We start from the raw sequence: 11,567 nt of genomic DNA, 5'->3' as shown, positions 1-11,567 counted from the left end.
GTCTTCGGCGCCGCGTCGCCACCGGAAGTCAGAGGTTAACAATATCTTATCAAATACAGTTTGTTCTTTATAAAACCCATACAGTTTCACATCTTTTTCATATCTATTTTGCATTTCCAGCTGTGCCCACCATGACAGGTTGATACGCTGATTTTCCAGTTCTTGTTTCGATTTTAATGTCCCATCAGTGTTTAAAATATCTCTATATGTCCAAATGTTTTCAGAATCTACCAAATTTGGATGTGAGAAAGCTTCCATCATTGATAGCCACCCTGGAATTTTTACATATATTTTAGTTTTAATTTTTCCCCATACTGTTATCAAAGCATTTCTTATATAGTGATTTTGGAAATACAAATACATCAAGCTTCCCCCTTCCGTTATATATTCAAAATGGGCAGTATTTAATATTTATTTGTTATGTAATGTAGGGGGTGTATCTATGCATATGTAGTATATAGTATGGTTAGGTGTGTGTCATGTATGTGTTTCATTTTGAGAGTAGGCAACTAAATTTCATTTTTGATGTGTGCCATTGTGCCCACAGTAAAAAATGACAATAAAGGTTATCTTATCTTAATAATAGTATTTTTAAGGATTGGCACTGGAATGATGTGTGAAATGATTAAATATTTGAACAATTTATACATTATACTATTAACTACTATATTCCAAAATTTAGAAACAGCATACTTCATAATGTTGGGCCTTTAAGATGTTGCTGAGTTATGGCTATATTTCTGGTGCCAGTACCTAAAATAACCCTGAAAACAAATAGTTATGTAGAAGCTGCTAGTGCCAGGTATCATGGAACACACAACTATGTCGGTTTTGAATTCTGATAATTATACTTGTTTGGTAATGGAAGTTACCAAACATACCTTACAAAAGTATATAAATGTAAAAGCAATAGATTTACTGAATCACAATTTATTGGCAAATCCAATTTGTGGATGATTTTGCTTTAAGAAAGGAAATTAATGCACCAAGAAGTTGTTAGAAAACCAAGGAACCTCTTACAGCAAAACATGCAAAGATTTTCTCATGTGAGGCTTTTGGTAACATCTGGAATCAGAACCAGTTTGCTGCCCCTGGACCTTCTCGCTCTCCCCCTCACCTTGCTATAACTTTTTTTCTGCCTTGCTTTTAGTTAGTTTAGTTTTTTGGAACATATCAAGGAAGGGCAAGGAAGGGCACTGAGAGCAGTAAAAGTCACACACAGAAATACACTGAGTTCTAAAAGCAAAAAGTATTTTACTTTGAGGTGGTGTAAGAACAAAAATGCACAGTCAAAAATAAACAGTCCAAGTCATAAACAATAGCAACAGTCCAAGCTACAAAGTCTTCTTACCGGTCCAGAGGTCAAATACACAGTTCAGGTTACAACAGTAGTAAACCAACAGCAGAGCAAAAACAGTAATAGTAGAGATCAGTGAATTCAGAGAGAGAAAGAAGCTACGTTCCTAGCTTCCTCTTATGGCCATGAGAACACTTACACACCCATTGGCCAATTAACTTCTTAAAGCCATAGCATTATGGTTAATATATTTTCAACCCAACATTGTAGGCTAACACCATATGCCTAACATTCTCCCCTTTGGGTAGAATAATATATAACTCTTACAATCTTATGCACATTCTTTCACAATAAGCATTGTGTTTCACAGCACTTTGTACCTTCGTAAAATGGTCAGCAATATTTACATTAGATGAACAATACTCTAACTGTATTAATTTATCTTTGACACATTGTCTGACATTTAAATAACGAAGATCAGTATGTTTAGATCTTGTTCTTACTGCAGCATTATTAGCCATCTTTATCGCAGCTTGATTGTCCTCATACACAATAAATGGATCATTTACATTTAAACCCATATCTAACAATAATTGTTTGTACACTAGCAGTTCTGTACATAACACTGATAGACATGAAAATTCAGCCTCCATTGTAGATAAGCTTATGTGTTTTTGTCTAATAGACTTCCATCCAATTAAAGAATCACCCAACATTACAGCCAACCCTGAAGTAGATTTACGAGTGTTTGAATCAGAGGCAAAACTCGCATCTGCATATGCAGTAAGGATTAACTCACGATTTGGCTCTAGATATAACGAGTAGTGAATAGTCTGCTTCAAATACCTTAATACTCGTTTAGCTGATTGCCAGTGTCTAACAGTAGGATTATTGTTGTACCTAGCTAATTGGTTTACACAGTAAGAAATATCAGGTCTAGTCCAATTACTCAGATACATAAGACTTCCTATCAAAGATTGGTACATAGTCTTATCAAATACAGGACTCTCCACATTAGTGTCCTTAATATCCATAGCCATCGGAGTTTTTGCTGGTTTACACATTTCCATGTTGTATCTCTTTAATAACTGAGATATTTTACTGGCTTGCGACACCTTAAAACCCCTATTCGTTTTCACAATATCTAACCCCAAATAGTGGCTTATTTCTCCAAGATTTCTAATTGTGAATTTATTTTGCAATCTTGAAATGATAGTTTGTGCTTCTAACTCAGTTTTTGTTATTATTGCAATATCATCTGTGAATAATAAGAGAAAAGATAATGCTCCGTTGTGTTCCCTTCTAAACAAACAAGGATCAGCATTACTGGCTACAAAACCTATTGCACTTAACTCATTTACTATACATTTGTTCCACTCATAGCCTGATTGTTTCAATCCATAGAGGCTTTTCTTTAACTCCCAACAATCATGGTCTCTATCACTGGTCAATCCTGGTGGTATTCTTAAATAAATAGTATGTTGCAATGGAGCATGTAAATATGCAGTTTCAACATCTACATGATTAACCATATATTGGTTTTTAGCCGCCCATACTAAAGCTGCTCTTAAAGTAGTTGCCCTTAGACTGGGTGCAAACACTTCGTCATAATCCTCAGTAGTTTGGGCAAAACCTTGTGCAACCAAACGTGCCTTATGGGTTACAGTCCCGTCTACACCTTTCTTTATCTTATATATCCATTTACAACCTATAGCTTGCTCACCAGGTGGCAGTTTTGCTTTCTGATAAACCTTAAGATTCTGCAAAGACTTCAACTCCCTGTTCATTGCAGCTTTCCATGATGCCTGTTCTTTTTCAGGATACATCCTGATCTCATCATAGTTAGATGGCTCTACACTAACTTGACATATTACACTGGCTTCATAGCGATCAGGTGGATGTCTGATACGCATTGAACGCCAAGGAATTACAGGGCTTTGAGTTTCTGTCTCCTTTCCTTCCTCTGATTCCTCTTTTATCTCCCCTATCTCCTCTTCATCTTTTATATTTACAGGAGATGTATTATCATTACTAGTTACGTTATCAGAGGAGTCCTCAAACACTAGAGGATCAGTATTAACAGTTACTTGCTCTAACCTATCCCAACCAACGTGCTCAAGGAATTTTGCACTAGCACTGTTATATACATTAGTTGTGCCTCGTTCCCAGAAACGATAGGATCTATGGTTAGCTTCGTAACCTACGAAGTATAATTGCCTAGCCCTATGTTGGCCTTTACTCCTGAGTTGTGCAGGAATGTGGACCCAAGCTGGGGTGCCAAATGTGTGCAGGTAATCAAGGTTTGGTCTTCTACCATGCCATATTGTATATGGTATTTTACCAGTAGAAGTATTAACAACTATATTCAGAACATGGTTTGCACATTTTGCTGCTTCCCCCCACAGTCTATCTGTTAAGCCTGAATCTTGTAACATGGTTCTCATCATGGCTTGTAACGTTTGCCCACGTCTCTCAACAAAAGCATTATGTTGAGGTCTATAAGGGGCTGAACGTTTATGCTCAATGCCAGCTGATTGTAGCATATCAACAAAGCGCTTATTTGTAAATTCAGTACCATTATCAGTAATTATGCACTGAACCTTTCTCTTTGTTTTTCTCTCCACGAACTTCAGCCAGTTTGCAAATTGTTGGAAAGTATCTGCCTTTGACTTAAGCAGATAACAAAAACCATATCTAGAGTAGTGGTCCAATATACTTAAAATATAACATGACCCTCCTAAACTTGGTTTCATGGGTCCAATTAAATCAGCAAACACAACTTCCAAAGGTACAGTTGTTTTGAAGCTGTTTATCCTGTTTGCCGGACTTGCCTTACTCTTTTCCTGATTACAGGCATTGCAATTCAAATACTTACTACATGGCTTCAGTTTAACTCCCTCTACTAATTCCACTGTTTTACGTAGTGAGTTAAAGTTTACATGCCCTAACCGCCTATGCAATAAATGTATACATTCATCATGTGGCTTCTTGTTCTCACATATTGAGTTAGCTTTAACTGTACTAACCTGGTTACTTGTGAGAACGAATAAACCATTTTTCAAATTAGCAGTTACACAGGTTCCATTCCTCTCAATAGTGCATTGCTCCCCTCTGAACGTTACCACAAACCCAACCTTAACCAATTCCCTTACAGATAACAGGTTGAATCTTAGCTTAGGTATATATAACATAGGTAACTGTTCATCAATGCATGGACAATAGGAATTACCTTCACCAGAGGCCTTCATCCTCCAACCGTTTGCTAGTGAAACATATTGGTTGCTGTTTTTCATATTAATAAACCTCTTTTTCACTTTAGTAATGCATTGTGAAGCCCCACTATCAACAACCCACAATTCATTATTTCTGGATGTTGGTTTACCAGAAATAGCCAAACCAATGCCCTTCTTAGCCTTCCCACTGCTATTTACATTCTGTTTTCTACCCTTTCTACAGAATTTGGCTATATGCCCTCTAGCCCCACAAGAATAACATTTCTTGACGTTGTAAGCAGTGGTAAATGGCTGCTCCTCTCGTGGCTGTGTCTCTCTCAGCTGGTCTCTGTCACGCCCTCTTCTGGACTCTTCCAGCAGTCTCCCAGTAATGTTAGTCAATGTCAGTTCCTCTCTGGTCAGGACTTCCAAAGAAGAAACATATCCATCATAACTCTCATCCAAAGATGACAGAATAATGTAGACCTGATGCAACTCTGAAAAAATCAGCTCCTTTTCATGAAGCTCTTGAAAAGTTGCCTTCATGTAATTTAAATGGGTCAGCATATCTCCATTCTTCTGCAGACGAGCCCTAAACAGCTTACGTGTAAGGTGTATATGTGCACCCACACTGTCACGAACATAAAGCCTTCGCAAAACATCCCAACACCTAGCAGCAGACTCCTCACCACGAATATGGACAAGCTGCTGGTCATTCAGTGTTAGTCCAATAATGCAAAGAGCTTTCTCATTGCTACGTTTAAAGTTGTCTAACTTCTTTGCATCCTCTTCATCATCTGGATCCCAAGCAGTAGTATCTGGTGGGTTATTTACAACAGCCCATAGTCCTTCCTTGCGCAAAAGCAAGCAGCATTTTGTGGACCAGGAAACATAGTTTGTCCCATCCAACCGGGTTATCCAGGAGATGCCTGACAACAGGTCCTGTGCCATTTTACACCAAATAGCTAACACAAACTCAGCTAGGAATACTGTGTGTACTAACTCTCAGTACAGGCCTGGGCCCATAACCAGTGTTATGGAATTTGTTGTGCAGAGGTCTCCTTGTGCTACCAAAGAGTTGCACAGACAAGGAAGGGCACTGAGAGCAGTAAAAGTCACACACAGAAATACACTGAGTTCTAAAAGCAAAAAGTATTTTACTTTGAGGTGGTGTAAGAACAAAAATGCACAGTCAAAAATAAACAGTCCAAGTCATAAACAATAGCAACAGTCCAAGCTACAAAGTCTTCTTACCGGTCCAGAGGTCAAATACACAGTTCAGGTTACAACAGTAGTAAACCAACAGCAGAGCAAAAACAGTAATAGTAGAGATCAGTGAATTCAGAGAGAGAAAGAAGCTACGTTCCTAGCTTCCTCTTATGGCCATGAGAACACTTACACACCCATTGGCCAATTAACTTCTTAAAGCCATAGCATTATGGTTAATATATTTTCAACCCAACATTGTAGGCTAACACCATATGCCTAACAGGTAACATCTGGAATCAGAACCAGTTTGCTGCCCCTGGACCTTCTCGCTCTCCCCCTCACCTTGCTATAACTTTTTTTCTGCCTTGCTTTTAGTTAGTTTAGTTTTTTGGAACATATCAAACTCAATCCTTTTGTTTTCAGGAAAAAGTTTTTTTTTTTAAAAAAAGGATTTATTCCCTACCACTTCCATTGTTATGGCAAGCAGAATGCTGAGTGGAGAAAAAAGTACAGTAGCTGTATTATACATTTGCAAAAGTAAAGAAGTAGACACTTAAGAAAAACTCTGTAATGTGACTAGCATGATATTAACCCTATAAGTTGGTTTAAACATCATTACCAGATTGGTATCATTACATACCAGATGTGGGTTGTTTTTTTTTAAGCAGCCAGGCCTGTGCATTACAAATATTTAGTGGGGATACAGGTGGTGCAAAGGGCTGAAACGAGGATGTCAGCTTCAGACACTTCAAGCAGGCTGGTGTGAGATATTCAGATTTCTACTTGATCAACTGTGAGTTTTATTTTGGAAAAGGATTAAATGAAGACATACAATATTTCACTGCCATATCACTATTTAACAGTTTGCACAGCTGAAATTTGGAGACTTGAAGGTTTTATGACTTCAGGGTAGCAAACTACCAATTAATGGCATTAATGAAATGGCTTGATTGAAGAGTATCAATGTATCACATCTACAGGCAGTTCTTGATTTAAAACCATTAGTTTAGAGACCATTGGAGGTTACAACAGCACTAAAAAAAAGTGACCTATGACCATTTTTCACATTTACAACCATTGCAGCATTCCCGTGGTCGATCAAAATTCAGACCCTTGGCAACTGGCATATATTTAAGACGGTTGCAGTTTCTCGGGGACATGTGATCACCTTTTGTGATCTTCTGACAAGCAAAGTCAATGGGGAAGCCAGATTCACTTAACAACCATGTTACTAACTTAACAACTACAGTGATTCATTTAACTGTGGCAAGAAAGGTCATAAAATGGGGCAAAACTCACTTAACAACTGTCTTGTTTAGCCATGGAAATTTTGGGCTCAATTGTGGTCGTAAGTCGAGGACTACCTGTATCCCCAGACTTAAATTTTCTCAAAATTTCTTTACACATAGCTTCCTCTGAAGAAGCATTAACCTTTTGTGAAAGGAGATAAGTCATCAAATTTAGAATTGTCTGTATGCCTCTTCAAATCCTTTCTCCTGTGTTGGGTTGTGAACTAGTCCCTCTCTCTGGTGTCCGACACAGTGAATAGTTGCAAGGACAGACACTTGCACATCCAGCTCTAGACAAAAGCCTTGAATGTCCCTGAAATCACATGGATTATCAGAGATTTGGCAGATGTTGATGTTGGGAGAGGGACGGGCTGGTCAGCACAGCAGTATAACCCAGAAGCAGGAAATGTTTTTGCCATGAAATGATCCTATTAGTTGCATTAAAAGCAAGTTAGGGAAAGCATGCCAAGAATAGCTTCTGGAATTCTTTCCAACTGAATTATCAGCTGTGGCCACAGAAGGCATTTTTATTTTCTTCCGTGTAATGAAGCCACATTACATCTCTGTCTATCTAGGCATGCGCGTTCTCTCTGGGGCCTAAGAGTATACATATCCTGCCTGTATGTTCTTGGGAGGTCTAACCAGAGTAGATGCATCTACATTCCATTTTGGTGTGTATGTGCTTATGCTTTCATCCCGTGTTATATATTCTGTGAAATGGGAAGCGCACGCTGGAGCTCAGCTCTGAATAATGAGCCCTGGATAGGAGTTTAGAATGGAGGAAACAGTTCCTGAGATGCCACTATTGCCATTAAAACTCAAGCATCTGGGCTGGCTTGGAACTGGAAAGAAACTAGTCTCTGAATTTGAAAGAGAAACACTCAATACTTTTGCAAAGTGCCTTCCTCCCACCCAGTACAAGCTACAGGTTCTTCAGGCAAAAGAGGGGTAGGTGGCTGAATATCATATGGGATGCAGAAGCAAATATATATATGTGATGTGTTAAAAAACAATAAACAAGAAAAGATATTGATTAGATGTTACCCTTAAAATAAGTTGCATCTCCTCCTTTCTCACCCTAGTTTGTTTATTTAACACTTATAACTCAAGGATTTCAGAATACAATCCTAATGTTTGATTCATGATCCCTGAAAGGGCTAGTTTTTGGACCTCAAAGGAAATGGCTGTGGCTTAAAGGAAAAAAACATGATTTCCTAAACTTCCAAGGAATGGATGCCATGCTAAAATATAACTTTTATTGAAATGATAGTAATAAAGCTTAAAATTTCAGGTAATACCGCTAACTGCTTCTCCCATGTGGGTGCAATGGAGAATTTGTTTTGTAGAATATTTCCTCCACATCTCCAGTCAATTCCAACTTCTCTGTGAAGTCAATCTATTTTTCTGGCTTCTCTCCACATCAAATCTGGTCTAGTTCTGTTATATGTGTATAGAGATTTATCATATCAATGGCAGGTGTACCATCAACATCTCAAGCTTTTTTGTATAATGTCTTCATAGCATTCTTTTGTGTTGGAAAGAATATCAAGAAAGCAGTGATTTTCTTTCCTTTGAAAATATTAAAAATGGCAGTTATTTTCACATATTTTCACTAGTAATCAGAATACTCAAGGCTTTGTAAAGAGAAGCAAGGGGGAAGAAATACTGTGGCCTGAAGATTAGTTATAAACAATCACTGTAATAAGAAAATATAACTTAGCACTATATATTAGTTAGCTGCTGTTTTTGTACCAGCCATGCCTCACACACCTGAGCAAGATTAAAGAAACAAAAACTACACGTATTTCAATATAGTACCTTTAATGCTAATCTGAAACATAGAATCTTGGAAACTAGGACTTCCCAGTCTTATTCATAGTGAATTGCAAAGATGTCTTTGAATAATTTGAAACACTTCTTTCTGAATGCCTTTCCACCTGTGCAAAGTTGCCATTTATGAGATAGCTATCATCTATAAAGCCCTAAATGGCATGGGCCCGGATTATCTAAGGGAGCACCTGCTGCCAGCGTTAATTTCCCATCGTCCTGTGCGCTCCCACAGGGAGGGCCTCCTCAGGGTACCGCCGGTCAAGGATTGCCGACGGGTGATCCACAGGGGGAGGGCGTTCTCTGTGGGCGCGCCTGCCCTATGGAATCAACTGCCAACGGAACTCCGGACTGCCCCCGACCTTCGTTCATTTCGCCGGGACCTAAAAATCTGGCTCTTTGAGCTATCTGGTCTGGACTGGGGTTTTTAATGTTTTTAAATTGTGATCTTAATTTTTTGCGGCTAGACTTAATTTTATTTTATTTTAATTTTATATTGGATTGTTTTTAAATTTTGCCTTGTAAACCGCCCTGAGTCCTTTGGGAATAGGGCGGTATATAAACCAAATAAATAAATAAATAAATAAATAAATAAATAAATAAATAAATAAATAAATAAATAAATAAATAAATAAATAAATAAATAAATCTGACTTGTCCACTATTTTGTTATTTTATGCTTGCACTCTCTTCTATTCCTTGCTCAGCCTTCTCAAAATCCCTTTAAAAATATATCTTCTTTCTACTTTGGTTAGTTGCAACAACAGAATGACATTTATCCTGTCTAAAATAAAACTGTATATTTTATTCTAGGTATGCTAACATTTCAAGTTTGAGGCGGCTGGCTTTCAACAGATAATGTACAACAGTTTTAAAGATTTCCTTCCTGAAATATTTCTTTTCTATAAGTTATTACTGAAATAAACATCTTATATTAAAAAGTTGGATAAAATAAGCTAAAGACATGGCTAACCTTAAGAACAGCAAATATTTATCTCACAATATATTTACACAGAACATATTTAATGCAACAGACTAGTATTCAGGAACAAATAAGTGTTAATGACTCAGTGACTAAAGCTATAACTGGGTAATTCTAGGGAAAGAATGCACAACTTTATATCCCTTTCTGGATTATGTTCAACTTTATTATCTTGGACTAGAATAAAAATATATACAGGTAGTCCTCAACCAGTAGTGGGATTCAGCCAGTCCTCACCAGTTCAGCAGAAGGAGTAGCTAATTTTTTTTGCCCAGGCCCAGAATGGACTTCTGGAAGTGGCATCCACACAGAGAACCGATTGTTCACATATTTGAATCCCACCACTGTCCTCAGCCTAAACCCCAATTGGCTCTGGAATTTCCATCACTAAGTGATGTATTTATAAAGCCTGATGTCATATAATGGCATCCCTTAACAATGGCAATCCCAGCATTCTCCATTGCCATGGTTAAGCAAATGCCACTAGTCATTAGATATTAGGTGAGGATCTACCCCAATGCAAATCATTCTGGGCTTGATCCATCCCTGCCCCAAATCTCAGTTTTTCCAGAGAAAAGGACTGCCTCCATTTCAACTCCCCTCAACTGCCTGCTTTCCTCCTCCTCTGCTCTTTTAGCTACCCTGTACCCTAGCTTGTGGGGAAGCAAACAGCCCAGCACCATACAGCTCTGGGGTTTATTGCCACATGATGGCTCAGGGATTTCTTGGGACACATGGCTCTGGGGCTGCAAGAAAGCGTAGAGCAAAGCTGCAGCTACCTGTGGGGGTCTATGACAATTTGCCGTGACCAACTAGCTATGGCCTGTGGGACAACTAGCTATGGCCTGTGGGACAACTCGCCACAGCCAACTCATCACAGGACAAGTCATCCGGGACAATAGCTACACTAATATAAAAGAAATTATGGAAAAGAATCATTAAAGAAAGGATACAAAAGGAAAGACAGAATGAAATGTAAATGATAAAAATTAAAATACATTTTAATTTATTTTAAACCATTAAATAGAATTGTTAAATTGTCCCGCAGTGAGTTGTCCTATGGAAAGTTGGACATGGTGAGTTGGCCATGGCAACTTTGTCATGGCAAGTTGGCTGCAGTGAGTTGGCTGTAGCAAGTTGTCCCATTCCCAGTCCTGGAAGCCTCAGCCATCCCAGCCCAAGGCTGCCATGCACAGGGAGCTCCAACAGTACATTCCAAAGGTGCCACTCCCTGGGAAGCTCCAGAGATGTGGCCCGAAGCCATTGCCAGTCCGGGAAGTGCCCCTGCTTAGTCCCAGCTTAGTCTACAAAAATCAGCTAAGGGGGCCAAAAGAACATAGATGGAAAGACAGTAGATGGGGGAATTGAACCACCCCTATGGGGCCTAGTGGTAAGTCCTTTCATTCAGTAATTTTGAATCATCACTGAATGAACAATCATAAGTTGAGGACTATCTGTAATAGAGTTTACAGCAATATCTAGAATGAGCAATGAACTGCAAATACTAAAACAACAATAACCACCACATTAACACTTATTTTTCTTTGCTATAACAACATATACCAGTGAAATTGTTTCAGTGATGATTCAAAAACTGCTCATGCTTCACTAAGCACATGAGCTAGGGAGTCAAGAATATTAGCCGTGATAGTGCAGTGGTTAGAATGCAGTATTGCAGGCTAATTCTGCCGACTGCAAGCAGTTCATTCCTGACCGGCTCAAGGTTGACTCAGTTTACATCCTTCTGAGGT

This window comes from Vipera berus (genome assembly GCF_964194415.1).
Source record: "Vipera berus genome assembly, chromosome: Z".
In the NCBI taxonomy this organism is placed as follows: domain Eukaryota; kingdom Metazoa; phylum Chordata; class Lepidosauria; order Squamata; family Viperidae; genus Vipera; species Vipera berus.
The sequence above is the reverse complement of the archived record's forward strand: the minus strand, read 5'-3'. Positions refer to the sequence as shown.